Here is a 20,640-nt window from a genome sequence, read left to right as displayed (position 1 = left end):
GTCCCATGCTTTATGCAAACTAAATCAAAATAACTGCAAACAAAACTCCCCTTGGGACCCGTTGAATGTTGGAGGCACTAGTTGTTTTGAGCAAGCCATGGATTGATGCTTGTGGAGGAGGGGAGTATAAACTTTACCATTCTGTTTGGGAACCGCCTATAATCTGTTTAGCATGGAAGATATCGTCGTCTTTTAGTTGTTATGTTGACAATGAAAGTATGCCGCTCAAACTATAATTTATCTCCATTTCAAAACCAAGCTCTGGCACCTCTACAAATCCTTGCTTCCCTCTGTGAAGGGCCTATCTATTTACTTTTATGTTGAGTCATCACCCTTCTTATTAAAAAGCACCCGCTGGAGAGCACACTATCGTTTGCATTCATTATTATTGGTTTATATTGGGTATGACTTAACTGGATCTCTTTTACCATGAATTACAATGTTTAGTCAGTCCTTGATCTTTAAAGGTGCTCTGCATTTATATTTTGCGGTCTCAGAAAGGGCTAGCGAGATACCATTTTGTTATATCATGTTATGATTATTTTGAGAAAGTGTTGTCATCCGAGTTTTATTATTATGGCTCGCTAGCTGATTATGCTATTGATATGAGTAATTGTGAGACCTACGTGTTATTGTGAGTATGGTTAGTTCATAATAATTGCTGAAACTTGAATGCTGGCTTCTCATGTTTACAACAACAAGAGCAAACAGAGTTTGTAAAAGTTTTTTTTCTCTTTCAGTTTGTCAACTGAATTGCTTGAGGACAAGCAAGGGTTTAAGCTTGGGGGAGTTGATACATCTCCGTCGTATCTACTTTTCCAAACAATTTTGCCCTTGTTTTGGACTCTAACTTGTATGATTTGAATGGAGCTAATCCGGACTGACGCTGTTTTCAGCAGAATTGCCATGGTGTTGTTTTATGTGCAGAAAACAAAAGTTCTTGGAATGACCTGAAACTCCACAGAATATCTTAGAATAAATAATAAAAAATCCTCGCCAAAGATGAATGCCAAGGGGCCCACACCCTGTTCACGAGGGTGGGGGGGCGCGCCCCTCCCCCCTAGGCGTGCCCCCCTACCTCGTGGGCCCCCTGGTGGCCCTCCGACGCCAACTCCAACTCCATATATTGGCTTTCGGGGAGAAAAAATCAGAGAAAAAGTTTCATCGCGTTTTACGATACGGAGCCGCCGCCAAGCCCTAATCTCTCTCGGGAGGGCTGATCTGTAGTCTGTTCGGGGCTCCGAAGAGGGGGATTCGTCGCCGTCGTCATCAACAACCATCCTCCATCACCAATTTCATGATGCTCACCGCCGTGCGTGAGTAATTGCATTGTAGGCTTGCTGGACGGTGATGGGTTGGATGAGATTTATCATGTAATCGAGTTAGTTTTGTTAGGGTTTGATCCCTAGTATCCATTATGTTCTGAGATTGATGTTGCTATGACTTTGCTATGCTTAATGCTTGTCACTAGGGCCCAAGTGCCATGATTTCAGATCTGAACCTATTATGTTTTCATGAATATATGTGTGTTCTAGATGAAGGAAATATGCCCTAGAGGCAATAATAAAGTTATTATTTATTTCCTTATTTCATGATAAATGTTTATTATTCATGCTAGAATTGTATTAACCGGAAACATAATACATGTGTGAATACATAAACAAACATAGTGTCACTAGTATGCCTCTACTTGACTAGCTTGTTGATCAAAGATGGTTATGTTTCCTAACCATAGACATATGTTGTCATTTGATTAATGGGATCACATCATTAGGAGAATGATGTGATTGACATGACCCATTTCGTTAGCCTAGCACTTGATCATTTAGTATACTGCTATTGCTTTCTTCATGACTTATACATGTTCCTGTAACTATGAGAATTACGCAACTCCCGTTTACCGTAGGAACACTTTGGGTACTACCAAACGTCACAACATAACTGGGTGATTATAAAGGAGTACTACAGGTGTCTCCGAAGGTACATGTTGAGTTGGCGTATTTCGAGATTAGGTTTTGTCACTCCGATCGTCGGAGAGGTATCTCTGGGCCCTCTCGGTAATGCACATCATTATAAGCCTTGCAAGCAATGTGACCAATGAGTTGGTTATGAGATGATGCATTACAGAACGAGTAAAGAGACTTGCCGGTAACGAGATTGAACTAGGTATTGCGATACCGACGATCGAATCTCGGGCAAGTAACATACCGATGACAAAGGGAACAACGTATGTTGTTATGCGGTTTGACCGATAAAGATCTTCGTAGAATATGTGGGAGCCAATATGGGCATCCAGGTCCCGCTATTGGTTATTGACCGGAAACGTGTTTCGGTCATGTCTACATAGTTCTCGAACCCGTAGGGTCCGCACGCTTAAGGTTTCGATGACAGTTTTATTATGAGTTTATGAGTTTTGATGTACCGAAGGAGTTCGGAGTCCTGGATGAGATCGGGGACATGACGAGGAGTCTCGAAATGGTCGAGACGTAAAGATTGATATATTGGACGACTATATTCGGACTTCGGAAAGGTTCCGAGTGATTCGGGTATTTATCGGAGTACCGGAGAGTTACGGGAATTCGTCGGGGAGAAGTATTGGGCCTTATTGGGCCATACGGGAAAGAGAGAGGGGCTGCCTAGGGCAGGCCGCGCGCCCCCCCCCCCCCAAGGCCTAGTCCGAATTGCACTAGGGGGAGGGGCCGCACCCCCTCCTTCCTTCCCTTCTCTCTTCCCTTTCCTTCTCTCCTACTCCTACTACATGGAAGGTCTCCTAGTTGGACTAGGAAAGGAGGGAATCCTACTCCCGGTGGGAGTAGGACTCCTCCCTGGCGTGCCCTCCCTTGGCCGGCCGCCTCCTCCCCCTTGCTCCTTTATATACGGGGGCAGGGGGGCACCCCATGACACACAAGTTGATCTACGGATCGTTCCTTAGCCGTGTGCGGTGCCCCCCTCCACCATATTCCACCTCGGTCATATCGTGGCAGAGTTTAGGCGAAGCCCTGCGCCGGTAGAACATCATCATCGTCACCATGCCGTCGTGCTGACGGAACTCATCTCCGGAGCTTCGCTGGATTGGAGGCCGGAGATCGTCATCGAGCTGAACGTGTGCTGAACTCGGAGGCCCCGTACGTTTGGTGCTTGGATCGGTCGGATCGTGAAGACGTACGACTACATCAACCATGTTGTGCTAACGCTTCCGCTTACGGTCTACGAGGGTACATGGACGAACACTCTCCCCTCTCGTTGCTATGCCATCACCATGATCTTGCGTGTGCGTAGGAATTTTTTTGAAATTACTACGTTCCCCAACAGTGGCATCCGAGCCTAGGTTTTATGCATTGATGTTATATGCACAAGTAGAACACAAGTGAGTTGTGGGCGATACAAGTCATACTGCTTACCAGCATGTCATACTTTGGTTCGGCGGTATTGTTGGATAAAGCGGCCCGGACCGACATTACGCGTACGCTTACGCGAGACTGGTTCTACCGACGTGCTTTGCACACAGGTGGCTGGCGGGTGTCAGTTTCTCCAACTTTAGTTGAACCGAGTGTGGCTACACCCGGTCCTTGCGAAGGTTAAAACAGCACCAACTTGAGGAACTATCGTTGTGGTTTTTGATGCGTAGGTAAGAACGGTTCTTGCTCAGCCCGTAGCAGCCACATAAAACTTGCAACAACAAAGTAGAGGACGTCTAACTTGTTTTTGCAGGGCATGTTGTGATGTGATATGGTCAAGACGTGATGAGATATAAGTTGTTGTATGAGATGATCATGTTTTGTTGAAATTATCGGCAACTGGCAGAAGCCCTATGGTTGTCTCTTTGTTGCATAAGATGCAAGTGCCAAATAATTGCTTTACTTTATCGCTATGCGATAGCAATAGTTGCAAGAGCAATAGTTGGTGAGACAATCATGTGATGACACATTGATATAGATCAAGATGATGAAGATCATGGTGTCGTGCCGGTGACGATAGAGATCATGACAGTACTTTGGAGATGGAGATCAAAGGCGCAAGATGATCATGGCCATATCATGTCACATATTTTGATTGCATATGATGTTTATCTATTATACATCTTATTCTTGCTTTGTTTGACGGTAGCATTTAAGATGATCTCTCACTAATTATCAAGAAGTGTTCTCCCTGAGTATGCACCGTTGCGAAAGTTCTTCGTGCTGAGACACCACGTGATGATCGGGTGTGATAGGCTCTACGTTCAAATACAACGGGTGCAAAACAGTTGCACACGCGGAATACTCAGGTTAAACTTGACGAGCCTAGCATATACAGATATGGCCTCGGAACACGGAGACCGAAAGGTCGAGCGTGAATCATATAGTAGATATGATCAACATAGTGATGTTCACCATTGAAACTACTCCATCTCACGTGATGATCAGACATGGTTTAGTTGATTTGGATCACGTGATCACTTAGAAGATTAGAGGGATGTCTATCTAAGTGGGAGTTCTTAAGTAATATGATTAATTGAACTTTAATTTATCATGAACCTAGTCCTGGTAGTATTTTGCAAATTATGTTGTAGATCAATAGCTCGCGTTGTTGCTTTCATATGTTTATTTTGATATGTTCCTAGAGAAAATTGTGTTGAAAAATGTTAGTAGCAATGATGCGGATTGGATCCGTGATCTGAGGTTTATCCTCATTGCTGCACAGAAGAATTATGTCCTTAATGCACCGCTAGGTGACAAACCTATTGCAGGAGCAGATGCAGACGTTATGAACGTCTGGCTAGCTCAATATGATGACTACTTGATAGTTTAGTGCATCATGCTTAACGGCTTAGAATCGGGACTTCAAAGACGTTTTGAACGTCATGGACCATATGAGATGTTCCAGGAGTTGAAGTTAATATTTCCAGCAAATACCCGAGTTGAGAGATATGAAGTCTCCAACAAGTTCTATAGCTAAAAGATGGAGGAGAATCGCTCAACTAGTGAGCATGTGCACAGATTGTCTGGGTACTTCAATCGCTTGAATCAAGTGGGAGTTAATCTTCCAGATAAGATAGTGATTGACAGAATTCTCTAGTCACCATCACTAAGTTACTAGAACTTCGTGATGAACTATAGTATGCAAGGGATAACAAAAACGATTCCCGAGCTCTTCGTGATATTGAAATCGACGAAGGTAGAAGTCAAGAAAGAGCATCAAGTGTTGATGATTGACAAGACCACTAGTTTCAGGAAAAGGGCAAAGGGAAAGAAAGGGAACTTCAAGTGGAAAGACAAGCAAGTTGTCACTCCTGCGAAGAAGCCCAAAGCTGGACCATAGCCTGAAACTAAGTGCTTACACTGCAAAGGAAATGGTCACCGGAAGCGGAAATGCCCTGAACATTTGGTGGATAAGAAGGATGGCAAAGTGAACAAAGGTATATTTGATATAGAGTTTTTTGATATGTGCCTTACTAGTGTTTATAGTAGCCCCTGAGTATTTGATACTTGTTCGGTTACTAAGATTAGTAACTCGAAACAGGAGTTACAGAATAAACAGAGACTAGTTGAAGGGGAAGTGACGATGAGTGTTGGAAGTAGTTCCAAGATTGATATGATCATCATCGCACACTCCCTATACTTTCGGGATTACTGTTAAACCTAAATAAATGTTATTTGGCGTTTGCGTTGAGCATGCATATGATTTGATCATGTTTATTGCAATATGGTTATTCATTTAAAGTCACAGAATAATTGTTGTTCTGTTTACATGAATAAAACCTTCAATGGTCATACACCAAATGAAAATAGTTTCTTGGATCTCGATCGTAGTGATACACATATTCATAAAATTGATGCCAAAATATGCAAAGTTAATAATGATAGTGCAACTTATTTGTGGCACTGCCGTTTGGGTCATATCGGTGTAAAGCGCATGAAGAAACTCCATAAAGATGGATTTTCGGAATCACTTGGTTATGAATCATTTGATGCTTGCGAACCGTGCCTTTTGGGCAAGATGACTAAAACTCCGTTCTCTGGAACAATGGAACGAGCTACTGACTTATTGGAAATAATACATACCGATGTATGCGATCCAATGAGTGTTGATGCTCGTGGCAAGTATATATCATTATTTTTTGACCTTCACAAGATGATTTGAGCAGATATGGGTATATCTACTTGATGAAACATAAGTCTGAAATAGTTGAAATGTTCAAAGAATTTCAGAGTGAAGTGGAAAAATCATCGTAACAAGAAAATAAAGTTTCTGCGATCTGATCGCGGAGACGAATATTTGAGTTACGAGTTTGGTCTTCAACTAAAACAATGTGAAATAGTTTCACAGTTCACGCCACCTGGAACACCACAACATTATGGTGTGTCCGAACGTCGTAATTGTACTTTATTGGATATGGTGTGATCTATGATGTTTCTTACTAATTTACCATTGTCGTTTTGGGGTTATGCATTAGAGACAGCTGCATTCACGTTAAAAGGGCACCATCTAAATCTGTTGAGACGACACTATATGAACTGTGGTTTAGCAAGAAACCCAAGTTGTCGTTTCTTAAAGTTTGGGGCTACGATGCTTATGTGAAAAAGTTTCATCCTGATAAGCTCAAACCCAAATCGGAGAAGTGCGTCTTCATAGAATACCCAAAGAAAACTGTTGGGTACACCTTCTATCACAAATCCGAAGGCAAGATATTCGTTGCTATATTCGGATCCTTTCTAGAGAAGGAGTTTGTCTCGAAAGAAGTGAGTGGGAGGAAAGTAGAACTTGATGAGGTAACAATGCGTTCTCCCTTATTGGAAAGTAGTCCATCACAAGAACCGGTTCCTGTGACAACTACACCAATTAGTGAGGAAGCTAATCATATTGATCATAAAACTTCAGATCAAGTTTCTACTGAACCTCGTAGGTCTACCAGAGTAAGATCCGCACCAGAGTGGTACGGTAATCCCGTTTTGGAAGTCATGTTACTAGACCATGATAAATCTACGAACTATGAGGAAGCGATGATGAGCCCAGATTCCGCGAAATGGCTTGAGGCCATGAAATCTGAGATTGGATCCATGTATGAGAACAAAGTGTGGACTTTGGTGGAGTTGCCCGATGATCGGCAAGCCATATTGTATAAATGGATCTTCAAGAGGAAGACAGATGCTGATAGTAGTGTTACTATCTACAAAGCTCGACTTGTCGCAAAAAGGTTTTTGACAAGTTCAAGGTGTTGACTACAATGAGATTTTCTCAACTGTAGCGATGCTTAAGTCTGTCCGAATCATGTTAGCAATTGCCACAATTTATGAAATCTGGCAAATGGATGTCAAAACTGCACTCCTTAATGGTTTTCTTAAAGAAGAGTTGTATATGATGCAACCAGAAGGTTTTGTTAATCCTAAAGGTGTTAACAAAATGTGCAAGCTCCAGCGATCCATCTATGGACTGGTGCAAGCATCTCAGAGTTGGAATATACGCTTTGATATGTTCATCAAAGCATATAGTTTTGTACAGACTTACGGTGAAGCCTATATTTACAAGAAAGTGAGTGGGAGCACTACAGCATTTCTGATAAGTATATGTGAATGACATATTGTTGATCGGAAATAATGTAGAATTATTCTGCAAAGCATGAAAGGATACTTGAATAAGAGTTTTTCAAAGAAAGACCTCGGTGAAGCTGCTTACACATTGAGCATCAAGATCTATATAGATAGATCAAGACGCTTGATAAGATTTTTCAATGAATACATACCTTGATAAATTTTTGAAATAGTTCAAAATGGAACAGTCAAAGAAGGAGTTCTTGCCTGTGTTGCAAGGTGTGAAATTGAGTAAGACTCAAGACCCGACCATGGCAGAAAATAGAAAGAGAATGAAAAGTCATTCCATATGCCTCAGTCATAGGTTCTATAAAGTATGCTATGCTGTGAACCATACATATTGTATACCTTGCTCTGAGTTTGGCAAGGGAATACAATTTTGATCTAATAGTAGATCACTGGACAGCGGTCAAGAATATCCTTAGTAAGGACTAAGGAGATGTTTCTCGATTATGGAGGTGATAAAAGAGTTCGTTGTAGAAGTTACATCGGTGCAAACTTTTACACCGATCCAGATGACTCTAGGTCTTAATCTGGATATATATTGAAAGTGGGAGCAATTAGCTAGAGTAGCTCCGTACAGAGCATTGTAGACATAGAATATTTGCAAAATACATACGCTCTGAATGTGACAGACCCGTTGACTAAGCTTCTCTCACGAGCAAAACATGATCACACCGGAGTACTCTTTGGGTGTTAATCACATAGCAAAGTGAACTAGATTATTGACTCTAGTAAACCCTTTGGGTGTTGGTCACATAACGATGTGAACAATGGGTGTTAATCATATACAGATATGAATATTGATGTTAAATCACATGGTGATGTGAACTAGATTATTGACTCTAGTGCAAGTGGGAGACTGAAGGAAATATGCCCTAGAGGCAATAATAAAGTTATTATTTATTTCCTTATTTCATGATAAATGTTTATTATTCATGCTAGAATTGTATTAACCGGAAACATAATACATGTGTGAATACATAAACAAACATAGTGTCACTAGTATGCCTCTACTTGACTAGCTTGTTGATCAAAGATGGTTATGTTTCCTAACCATAGACATATGTTGTCATTTGATTAATGGGATCACATCATTAGGAGAATGATGTGATTGACATGACCCATTTCGTTAGCCTAGCACTTGATCGTTTAGTATACTGCTATTGCTTTCTTCATGACTTATACATGTTCCTGTAACTATGAGAATTATGCAACTCCCGTTTACCGGAGGAACACTTTGGGTACTACCAAACATCACAACGTAACTGGGTGATTATAAAGGAGTACTACAGGTGTCTCCGAAGGTACATGTTGAGTTGGCGTATTTCGAGATTAGGTTTTGTCACTCCGATCGTCGGAGAGGTATCTCTGGGCCCTCTCGGTAATGCACATCATTATAAGCCTTGCAAGCAATGTGACCAATGAGTTGGTTACGAGATGATGCATTATAGAACAAGTAAAGAGACTTGCCGGTAACGAGATTGAACTAGGTATTGAGATACCGACGATCGAATCTCGGGCAAGTAACATACCGATGACAAAGGGAACAACGTATGTTGTTATGCGGTTTGACCGATAAAGATCTTCGTAGAATATGTGGGAGCCAATATGGGCATCCAGGTCCCGCTATTGGTTATTGACCGGAAACGTGTTTCGGTCATGTCTACATAGTTCTTGAACCCGTAGGGTCCGCACGCTTAAGGTTTCGATGACAGTTTTATTATGAGTTTATGAGTTTTGATGTACCGAATGAGTTCGGAGTCCCGGATGAGATCGGGGACATTACGAGGAGTCTCGAAATGGTCGAGATGTAAAGATTGATATATTGGACGACTATATTCGGACTTCGGAAAGGTTCCGAGTGATTCGGGTATTTATCGGAGTACCGGAGAGTTACGGGAATTTGCCGGGGAGAAGTATTGGGCCTTATTGGGCCATACGGGAAAGAGAGAGGGGCTGCCTAGGGCAGGCCGCGCGCCCCCCAAGGCCTAGTCCGAATTGGACTAGGGGGAGGGGCCGCACCCCCTCCTTCCTTCCCTTCTCTCTTCCCTTTCCTTCTCTCCTACTCCTACTACATGGAAGGTCTCCTAGTTGGACTAGGAAAGGAGGGAATTCTACTTCAGGTGGGAGTAGGACTCCTCCCTGGCGCGCCCTCCCTTGGCCGGCCGCCTCCTCCCCCTTGCTCCTTTATATACGGGGGCAGGGGGACACCCCATGACACACAAGTTGATCTACGGATCGTTCCTTAGCCATGTGCAGTGCCCCCCTCCACCATATTCCACCTCGGTCATATCGTCGCAGAGTTTAGGCGAAGCCCTGTGCCGGTAGAACATCATCATCGTCACCACGCCGTTGTGCTGACGGAACCCATCTCCGGAGCTTCGCTGGATCGGACGCCGGAGATCGTCATCGAGCTGAACGTGTGCTGAACTCGGAGGCCCCGTACGTTCGGTGCTTCGATCGGTCGGATCGTGAAGACGTACGACTACATCAACCGCGTTGTGCTAACGCTTCCGCTTACGGTCTATGAGGGTACGTGGACGAACACTCTCCCCTCTCGTTGCTATGCCATCACCATGATCTTGCGTGTGCGTAGATTTTTTTTTGAAATTACTACGTTCCCCAACACTAGATCCTATCTTGCAAGTTTATAGTCACCTACTATGTGTTATGATCTGGCAACCCCGAAGTGACAATAATCGGGACCACTCCCGGTGATGACCGTAGTTTGAGGAGTTCATGTATTCACTATGTGCTAATGCTTTGTTCCGGTTCTCTATTAAAAGGAGGCCTTAATATCCCTTAGTTTCCAATAGGACCCCGCTGCCACGGGAGGGTAGGACAAAAGATGTCACGCAAGTTCTTTTCCATAAGCACGTATGACTATATATGGAATACATGCCTACATTACATTGATGAACTGGAGCTAGTTCTGTGTCACCCTATGTTATGACTATTACATGATGAACCACATCCGGCATAATTATCCATCACTAATCCGGTGCCTACGAGTTTTCCATATATTGGTTTACGCTTACTTACTTTTCCGTTGCTACTGTTACAATCACTACAAAAATACCAAAAACATTACTTTTGCTGTCTTTACTTTGTTGCCATTACCACCACTATCATATTACTTTGCTACTAAACATTTTGCTGCAGATATTAAGTTTCCAGGTGTGTGGTTGAATTAACAACTCAGCTGCTAATACTTGAGAATATTCTTTGGCTTCCCTTGTGTCGAATCAACAAATTTGGGTTGAATACTCTACCCTCGAAAACTGTTGCGATCCCCTATACTTGTGGGTTATCAAGGGCTGGCGCGGCGGTGTCAAGGAACGGCGTGGCCGCGCAGGGTCCTCCTCCATGGCGTGGTCAGCTTAATTTATGACCACGGGCCCACGCGTCAGCGACGGCGGTCGCCCTTTTTTAAGCCAACCGTGCGGCGGGGCCATCCTCATCCAAACTCGCCGTCCACATCTAGGCAAGCTCGCTCCCCCGTCGCCAATAAACCCTAGCCAACCCTAGCCAAATGGGGCTCTTCTCCGGCGCCGGCAGCAACAGCAAGGCCAAGGGCAAGGCCCCCGCCATCCCTTTCCCCTCCGAGTTCCTACCACCTCCGCCGGCGCTGGCTCACCGGAAGAGGGTGCGCGTGAATGTGCTAGTGCACCAGGCAGAGTGGCACTGGCAGCACCGCGTGCCTCTGTCGTACCCCAACGTCACCCTTCCGCGCGACTGGCATCTGGATCCAGAGAGGATCCCAGTGCCGGCGGCGCCGCGGTCGGCTGGCACACGCGGAGGAGGTGTGGCGCCGGCAGGCGCTGCTGACGCCAGAACAGTGCCGCGACGTCACCTACGGCACCGACTCGCCGAACTGGAAGAGGTGGTTTGCCTTCGAGCACGAGGAGGTGAGGCAACACGGCGTGCGGGAGCTCGACCGCAACGTGCCGCCGTCCCTGCTCATAGTCCGCGAGGAGGACCAGGCGGCCCTTGTGGCGGTCTACCGCGAGAGCGAGGAGGACGAGCGGCGCAGGGTGGAGGCGGTGGAGGAAGAGGAGGCTCGCTATGAGGTGGCCATGGCGCAGGCCCTTGCCCTCTCCGCGGCCGGCGATTGCGTGGTGCCGCCGGTGGCCCCGTCGTCCCCTCCCCGACGCCTCGTCAAGGCCGACCCGAAGCCGCAGCCGCAGCCCGAGCCGGAGCCGGAGCCCATCGCGCGCTTCTCCTAGACGAGAGTGGTGTGCAAGTGGGTGTCCGAGCCACTGGTTTGGATGGGGGCGACCCCGACGCAGGAGGCGGCGTACCTCGAGATGTGGCGCCAACGACGGCTGGCCGAGGAGCGCCGCGACGGCGAGTACGAGGAGATGCTCGAGCGCGACCTCGAGGAGGAGACGCGCGAGGCCGCGGCTGCACAGGCGGCCGCACAGCCCCCTGCGCCGGAACAGCCCCCCGTGCCGGCACTGCCCCCGCCGGAACAGCTGCCCGCGGCCTACATCGCCGCCGCATGGAACACAGCGTTCCCCTGGGCCGGCCCTGCGCCGACGCTGATCGACCTCACCGACCCCAAGGACGCCGCCGCCGCCGCCTACGGCGCGCTGGGCAGCGTTCCGCCTCGTAGTTAGGTTGTTTTTAATTTCTTTTAATGCTATTGGACGCATGGACTCTCGCCGGCCTTCCTGGCCGGCTTTAATGTTTAATTATGTTGTTTTCATTTGAAATATGCATGCACCGTTTTTTTTGTCGGCGCCGTCAAAATGGGTCGGGCGAGCGTTAGGCGCATACGCCGACCCAAACGCGGAAGCCGACGTCCGTGTCCGCCTGGCCGACCTAAACGGACAAAAAACGGACGAAATCGCCGTCTGTTGGGGTCGGCCCGTTGGAGTTGCTCTTATACAATGCTAATAGGTGAATCATTCAACTAAGTTGAAATAGCAGTCGGCTAGGGCCGGCCCGGGTCAGCATAGAATGGGGGGGGGGGGGGGGCAGCCCTAATGTTGTGTTGGTCGGGTTGCGGGTGGATAAAAGCGGACGTGGGGACTCGCAGTATTGACAGCCATCTGATGTTGTTTGTCGGGATTCATTCTAACCAGAGTGAGCTCACGGACCACCTTCGAACTAAAGTGAACTCTCTTCCTCCGATCTCTATAATGGGTCTAGTAACTGCTTTAGCTGCTCGTTTCACAATTAAGTTGGTGGGTGCTTGGTCCATCTTCTTATTCCAAAGCTCCGAGAAGCACTGTAAGGTGGTCCCAGGATGCGAGTGATTTCCCAGTTAACGATACCTTATTTTCTCTGATGTCACAAAATCACAACATTGTGACACCTCCCACGCTTGCTTTTCCTTTACATAGAAAACTTCTTTATTACTAGGATAAACATTAACAAAAAAACAGAGGTACTTATACAATGCTAATAGGTGAATCATTCAACTAAGTTGAAAGAGAAGTAAGAGTAGTTTTTACGACTACTTAGGGAGCTTCTGTACATGGATGACAGCAGTGGCAACAGCATAAAGCTGAAGCAAAGCGAGCCTTTACATTGATTCAGTAACTACTGTCAAAACAGTAAAGCTGAAGCTTCCGCTGTTAATAGTTACACCACCAGTTGGGACAATTCTGGCAGAGCAGGCGTTCATCTCAAAAGTGAATAGATAGAGCTGGGTATGATGGCCCCAAACAACGGATACAATGGAACTTAAGGCCAACTCCACCGCACGACCCCAAATGGACGTCCGGTTAGCCGAATTTTGTCCCTTTGGGGCCGCAATGGGTTCGCCCATGTCCGCGTTTGTCCGATGGGTCGTGGGCGCGCCCAGCGCGCGGCCGCACCCCAAATCTTGTCTGTGTTGGATCTGATTAAAAAAACATAAAAACTTAAATAAAATGACTTAAAAAAGTAAATAAATGCAGTTAAAAAAACTTAAAACTTAAGTTAGGGTCATGGCCACAAAACGGCTCAGTTTCACGTCCGAGTGACATAATAATTAAATATAAAAAAGAAAATAAAAACGGCCGCCGCCCGCGCGCTCCTGCCCGTGCCCGTCGATGCCGTCGCCGTCGCCATCTTCAGTGGCCGCCGGTGTCGTCATCGTCGCTGAGGAGGTCGACGTAGTCCGGCAGCGTCCAGAGGTGGGCGGGCTGGACGGCGGGAGGTGCCTGCACCACCTCCTCCTGTGGCGACGCCTCCCGCTCCGGTGACCACTGCGGAGTGGCGCACCAGTTCACACCCACGGCGTCGGCCATCTTCGGAACAGTGCAGGACCAGCCCCACCCCTGGCCCACCAAACCCGGGTGGAATGCGGCCACCGGCTCCTCCTCCATCGCCTCCTCCGCGGCCACCATCTCCAGCTTGGGGATGGCTACCTCGCCGGCGGCGGAGCGGGCCAACATCTCCTCGAGGCCCTCACATTAGCGCTCATCGTGCGTGTACATGGAGTCCTCCATGACACGTGCCATGAGACGGGCCTCCTCCTCCTCTGTCATGCGAGGAGGTGGTGATGGAGATGGCGCCGGCGTGGGCGTGAGGCCGCGCACCCGCCTACGCCCGCGCTCCTGGGGAGCAGGCGCTGCGCGCTCCCGACATGGCCGCCGCGGCCCAGACACCGTGCCGGCGAAGAAGGAGGCACGCTGCATGTCGTGCTCGTCCCTGAACCAGGTATCCCAGAGGGAGGAGTCCGGGGCGTACCTGTCGTCGTAGTACAGGTCGTCGGGGAGGAGGCGGCGGCCGCGCTCGATCTCTTCACGGCGCGCACGGCCGCTCACCGGGACCGGCTGGATCGGCACACGGTCGGCAGACAAGTGCCAGTTGTTGGGGAGGTGGACGTCGCTCCAGGGGAGCGGCGTCCTCGTCCCCAATAACGGCGGCACACCGGCGCGCGGATGTAGTGCCGGTCGTGCTCGTTGGCGGGCGTGGGGGCGATGGAGAATGCGGGCGGCACGGGGGACTGGCATGGTGGTGATGCGGGCTCCTCCTTCACGGAGCCGGCGCGGCGCCCCGACGAGGAGCCGGCCTCGCGGTCGTTCTTCCCCTTGCGGTTCCAGAAGCCCGTGGCTTCGAGGTGGCCGGCCGGCGAGCTCGAGGACGGGGGAGGGCTAGGGTTTCGCACTGTCGGGTTTCGAGGAGGCTGCGGGATGGAGTGGGGCAGTGTGGACGACGACCGGTCCACGGGTTTCACATTTAAGAAGGACGGCGACCTTCCACTGGGCCGCTGACAGGTGGGGCCGGCCGCCCGTGCGCATTGATGTTGGCGGGTGGGAGGTAGGTGGCCACCCCGCCATGTGGCCAGACGCGGACGAGCGGCGCGGCCGTTCGGCGTCCGCGGCGACCCAAACCCGGCGCAAGTTTGCGCTTGAAATGGGTCGGCCCGGACACAAAACGGACAAGATGGGTCCGGACCGTCGCGCGTTGGGCCGTCTGATTTGTCCGTTTTACCCCAAACGGACGGGGGCGGTCATGATGGGATCGTGCGGTGGAGTTGGCCTAACAATGGCTGCCATATAAGAAAATACAAGACTGAGCTTCAAATCTCACACCCAAGTCTTCATCGCTCCCCACATGGCAAGGCCTTGTTTTTCTGGGTTTCCATCCTGATCTGGACGGAGAAGACAGCACGGGCGCGTAGACAGAGAAAGCAGAGCAGACATACGTCGCGAAGCTAAAAATGGGAGACTTGGCTCGGATCTAGCGCGTGGTTAGTAGAGTTTTTGCTCGTTCAACATGTTCCCCTGTTGCTGGTTATTAATGGCCGCAACTCAATAGGTGCTCCCTGATGAACGACCCCTACCGCAGCCGAACTGTCGGCACCGAGAATCAAACGGGGCCCGCGCCTAGGGTTCCTCCCACGCCTCCGTCGCCGCCGTCCGCCCTCCCCTCCCTTCCCGCGCCTCCGCCTGTCGGCTGCGCGCGCCGCGCCGCGCCCCCTTCCCCCCCCCCCCCCCCCCGCGTCGCCTTCCCGAGCGAGGCGACCGGGGGCCCATCCATCTTCCCGCCCTCCAGCACCCCCCTCCCCCTCCCCTCCTCCCGCCGCCGGCGGCCTATGCCACTGGGCCCTGCCCGCGTGGTGTTGGCAGCGGCGGCGGCCTTCCCTTCCCCGCGCGTGGTGCCATGGCTCGGGTGGTGGCGTCCCGCGGCGGTGCTCCTTGGTCGACGGTGGTTTCGACAGCGGCGGATGCTCGTGGCGGCGCAGCTCCGGGTTGCCTAGAGGCGGCGGCGCGGCCACTTGGCGGCGGGCCGGCGTGGTGGATGGTGCCGGTGCCCTCCTGGCCCAGATCTGGGCCCTTTTGGGCCCCATCTGGGTCCGGGCGGACCTGACTCGGTCTCCCGTGCGGCGACTCCGGTGGGGGCGGTGGTGGCGCGGCTCGTGCGGGGGGTTGTGGAGACGGCGGCTCGTCTACTGCAGCTCGGCGACGGGTGCTTCACGAGCCCCTTTTGGGCTCGGCCGGGCCTCGAGGGCATGGTACGCTCCCCTTGCTGTGTTCGGTCGGTGACCGCCGAGGTTGTCTCCTCCGGCGTGGCTATTGTCGCTGCCGCTCCTCGTTCCCGGCTGCTCCCTCTCGTCCTCGTCGGTCTCGCTTCGATAACCATGGTGAGGCGGCGGTGATGATGGCAAGACCGTGGTGGCGCACGTTCGTGGGTGGCTTGTCTGGTGGAGCGCGTCGGACCGTTCGGGGTTGTGGGTGTTTGGCGGATGGGAAAAATCCGTGCCGGCTTGCCGGCACCGATGCGGTGGCGTCCGTGGGCGCCATCTTTCCTTCTTGAAGGGCGTCGGGTCTTCCCCTTCCCCACACCCCTCCATGTATCGAGGGAAACCCTAGGACCTGTCCGGGCAGCAGCGTCGTCGTCGTCGTCGTGTTCCTTCCTGAAGGTGCTGCTTGGTATGCGGAGGTTCGAGGTGCCTGGAGCGAGGTGGTACATCTTCGGTGGGCGCAACGGTTTTGGGTTATCATCGTTTTCGTCGATCCGACGTCGTTAACATTATTTTCTCTCTTCTTTCTCTTTTATTTCTTTTGGGCATGCTTGAGCTGTTTGCCCCAGCATTGGACTCTTTGTTGTATCAGGCAGTTGCTATATCTATATAGCGGGGCGAAAGCCTTTTTCTCAATGAACGACCCCTACTCCTAGGATGCTACTTCTTGAGTAAGGACCCAAAAACAAACTCAAATCTCAACAGATCTCCCCTGGACAAAACAAGCACACTCATACCCTGCGCTCTGCTCACAAGACAAGCAATAGGTGTGTTTTGTGCATTCAGATCTTGCGTTGTAAACAGAAATTACAGTGTCCCGGAAAAGAAAAACAACATGGCAACAGTGATTGGTTCAGATTGCCAGTTGGGTATCAAAAGGCAACCAGGAATATTCTGCAGTGAACCATTACAGTGTCTTTATCTAATTATGCGTTAGCACAGGCAACCTAAAATTGACAACCAAGCATAGGTTCAGATATGAAGATACTATTGCAAAGAACTGCATTTCATTTCACCGAACATACATGTCCACACCAAAAAAACAAATGAAAATTTTTGGCCTGTTTTCGTACCAATCATCGAAACCTGCTACAGGTTGAAGCTACAAGGAAAATAGTAGGTGTGAAAAAACCGTTCTTTCTTCCTTATAGCATTATCAGGGAGAAAGTGGCTACAAAGAGAAACAAAAGGTATGATTCATCTCAGGCTTCTCCCTTTCTGGTTCTCCCCTTGATAAAAAGAGTCAGAGATCGCGGCCAGATGATTTAGGCTCCTGATTCAACTTGCCCACATGCTTGCGAAACACCTGAAAGCTTAACATACTTAAAGTAGCAAGCTAGCGATTGAGCACACACTTAAATAACTACTCTGAATCATTGCCAGTAGGGAACAGATTTCATTTTTTGAGAGTGAACAACATCAACAATATAGCTGTAGAAGTTTTTGAACACCAGTCACTTGGTTGTTTGACTTCAATGTCAAGAACAAAAGGAAACAGGAGTAACCAACAATTTTATTCCTTGTTAACCTTCCGAGAGCAGGTATCTAGCGAAATTACCTCGTAATGATCCAGAATTACTCTCTGTCACTTAATTATAGTACTCACTGGAGCCCAAGTATTCCCTATCTATTTGATATTTTTGGAAAGCTTATCTGGAGCTTGGTAAAGTAATTCAAAAAAATTAGCAAATCTGAAATCTAGATTGTAAAGCTAAATAAGAGTTCAACTCCAGTACAAAGAAGTCTTCACATTCCAGTCATTGGAAAAAGTAGTATAGGGTATGTGGGAGGGAATGGAGTCACACCAAAGAAATGATTTGAGAGGCCTATGCAATGTAAGGTGATCCCAGGATGTGAGTGATGTTCCTGTTATCGATATGCATAGGTAGTATTTTGATTAATCTGCACATAGGTAGTAGTTTCATCAATCTGCACAAGAACCCTTTGATCTTTTGCATGGTGCTCATCTCTCTTTTTCTTTATTTCTTTTTTTCCATTTGTATCTAAGAGAGGAATCAATGCTGATGAATATAGCTCTTCATAATAATGAATTTTGCAGGGTTGATGGCAATAAAGCGCTTTACAATCTTCTCGAACTTTGATGACTGTGCTCATGGAATAATCAACTACTATGGAATACCCAGTGCGCAGTGATGCATTATATAGGTAGGTATGGTTTAATTTCTGGGATTTGTATATGTACACTGGTAATGTTCATGATATCCTTATGAAGGAACGCAATGCCGAGTGAAGAGGTTAGGAAGTGTAAAGTTACGCGAAGAGAATGACTGTCTTTGAAAGACTTCAGACTAGAGGAACGTCGAACTTAACAATACGCACTAAAAATATTCAAATTGCAATAATCAAGGCTCATGGAATCTGCTCTATTTTTGGCATTGGTGGGATAGAAAAATACTCCAAATCGATAAGAGAATAAAATCACCTTCACCATAATCAACTCAGCTGGTTCTATGAATAAAAATTAGCAAGCTCAAGTCTTTTTGCTCAATACATGTTCATCAATCACCTAGTAACAAGTGTTCTCTACCTTTACGACTAAATGTATCAGCTGAAAACTCTCCCGTGTTATTTAATTCAGAATGGCAATGAATTCAGAGATTATGAGCGTGCTCAAAAGCTAGACTGCCGACATATGAAGAAAGCAACAAGTTCTCTAACTTTGGTCTCATGAGGTAATAAGAGTTTGACAATTCCACTTTGAATACAACCTATCATAGCTAAAGCGATCGTGAATTTCAGCAGGGGGTTTACTAACCTTTGCACAGATATGCTACTACTTAATTGTTGAATTCCAAACTTGTCCACATGCCACATCTATCAAGCAACCAAGAAGCTTAGTTTAGTCTAAAAGTTTGGAACTTAAGATAAATACATGAGTAACCTTTTAGACTTCTATATGTGTGCGAATAGGCAACATTGGGCATACCTGATATCTCGGCTGGCTCCAGGCAACACGCAAGCACTATGATGGTATGAAGGGTATTCTTGTAAAGGTCCTGTAATTAACAAAATTTCATTAAGCAACAATAATTATGATGAATGCAAGAACAACTTGAATCGGTGTCAATGTAATGCCGAACTGAAAAAACTGCAAACCTTATATTCAGTAGCAACTCAGCAATATATATTCTACCATTATGATCCTCACAACCAAACAAGCTAAGCACACCAGCCAGTCTTATTGAGTGACGATCAAAATGTAACTGCAAAGTATCTCAGAACCAACCACAACAAATAAATAAAATGTTGAATGCATGATAGTCCATGAAGGAAGAGAAGGAAATTCTGAAATAGCGTTAACTGAGGACCATGTTGACTTTCTTGATACTTCACAGTTCAAGAGAAAACATCTAGGTATCAGTAATATGGTTGGAGGAGTTTAACACGTACTTACCAGATTTGTCTACTATGTACAGTAAGAAGATACAACACAAGATCCTCATGTGCAGACTTTGTATGGATGGGGAGGATTCAACAAGGCTAAAAAGTGTACAACTCCCAAGACAGAGAACCTGTAAAGTAGATCAAAACAGAGTTTTTTGCAGTTATGAGGTAAATCAAATGCAAAAGATGACTTGATGTTGGATATTAGGATGAGGGCAGACAGCGAAGTTTTTTTTTGGATCAGTCTAGTACTCTAGTATGATTTTCAGGATGGTTCCTGATTAACTCCTGTTCTAGCTCCTCGATGATGCAACATGGTGCTTAGTTCTCGTAAATCAATGCCAAAACAAGCAATGAGAGCATCACTGTTGTACAACCTATCAATGTTCCATGGTAACACTGTTTTCACCACTCAAATGGTCCTTTGTCAAAACTGCGGTGTTCTGAAACTGCCGCTCTCTGCAAAATCCCTGCAGATTCAGTGCTCCTCTGAACTAACACTGAAGAGACTGTACAAATTTCATGTTCAACCTTGCCTGACTGTCCATCGACTTGATTAAGAAATGGGATTTCCTCTTCTCCCTTCACTTGTTTCCTTGACAAACACAAGGAAACATACAGCAAAAAACAAATGGTGAATCTGAGGGAACAAAGCACTAGTCCTGTGCTATGCCAAAAAGGAAACAAGGTAAGTTTTGAGAATAATTAAAATTTCCCATGATCTCTGGACAGATACAAATAGATACACTATCCTCAGATCAGGCTAACAAGGTTAATTTTGCACAAACAAAGAAACAAAATCTCACTTTTCTGTTCTAAAAAAATCTCACTTTTCTGTATTATTCTGTTAGGAACACACTCTCCTGTATTTGGAGTGCTGACCAATTTACATAGTGTTAATAATTTTCCAGTTGAACAGACAGGCCCTCAAATTGTTAATCACATACTCGTATAGTAATAAAAAACATGCGCTCAAGAGCAGTGATTTAAACTAATAGAATTGGGAGCAACTTTTATCAGACAGATAATTATAAGCAGATACTTTTCAGACAATTTGCATGTACTTACCAGATGTATTGACATGAAGAAAATACCACACAGGACCTCATGTGCCAACTGTCCACAGATGGGGATAATTCCACAAGGTGAAAGTGATGCACGGACCAGCTGCACGGTTGATGGATCAAACAATTTTCAGAA

At 47.3% G+C, this 20,640-nt stretch overlaps 1 long non-coding RNA gene across 1 annotated transcript; it reads right to left on the bottom strand.

Moving 5' to 3' along the window:
• Nucleotides 1–17,307: 17,307 nt before the first annotated feature.
• LOC123046818 (uncharacterized) lies at nt 17,308–19,309 on the bottom strand. The gene is made up of 3 exons (XR_006422630.1): nt 19,153–19,309; nt 18,983–19,052; nt 17,308–18,870 (listed from the first exon to the last, which is right to left on the bottom strand). It is a non-coding gene; the product is annotated as an uncharacterized lncRNA (long non-coding RNA).
• Between the last annotated feature and the right edge of the window lie 1,331 nt (nt 19,310–20,640).

Source organism: Triticum aestivum, chromosome 2B (genome assembly GCF_018294505.1).
Source record: "Triticum aestivum cultivar Chinese Spring chromosome 2B, IWGSC CS RefSeq v2.1, whole genome shotgun sequence".
In the NCBI taxonomy this organism is placed as follows: domain Eukaryota; kingdom Viridiplantae; phylum Streptophyta; class Magnoliopsida; order Poales; family Poaceae; genus Triticum; species Triticum aestivum.
Note: the sequence above shows the minus strand (reverse complement) of the source record. Positions and strands in the feature narration are given on the sequence as shown.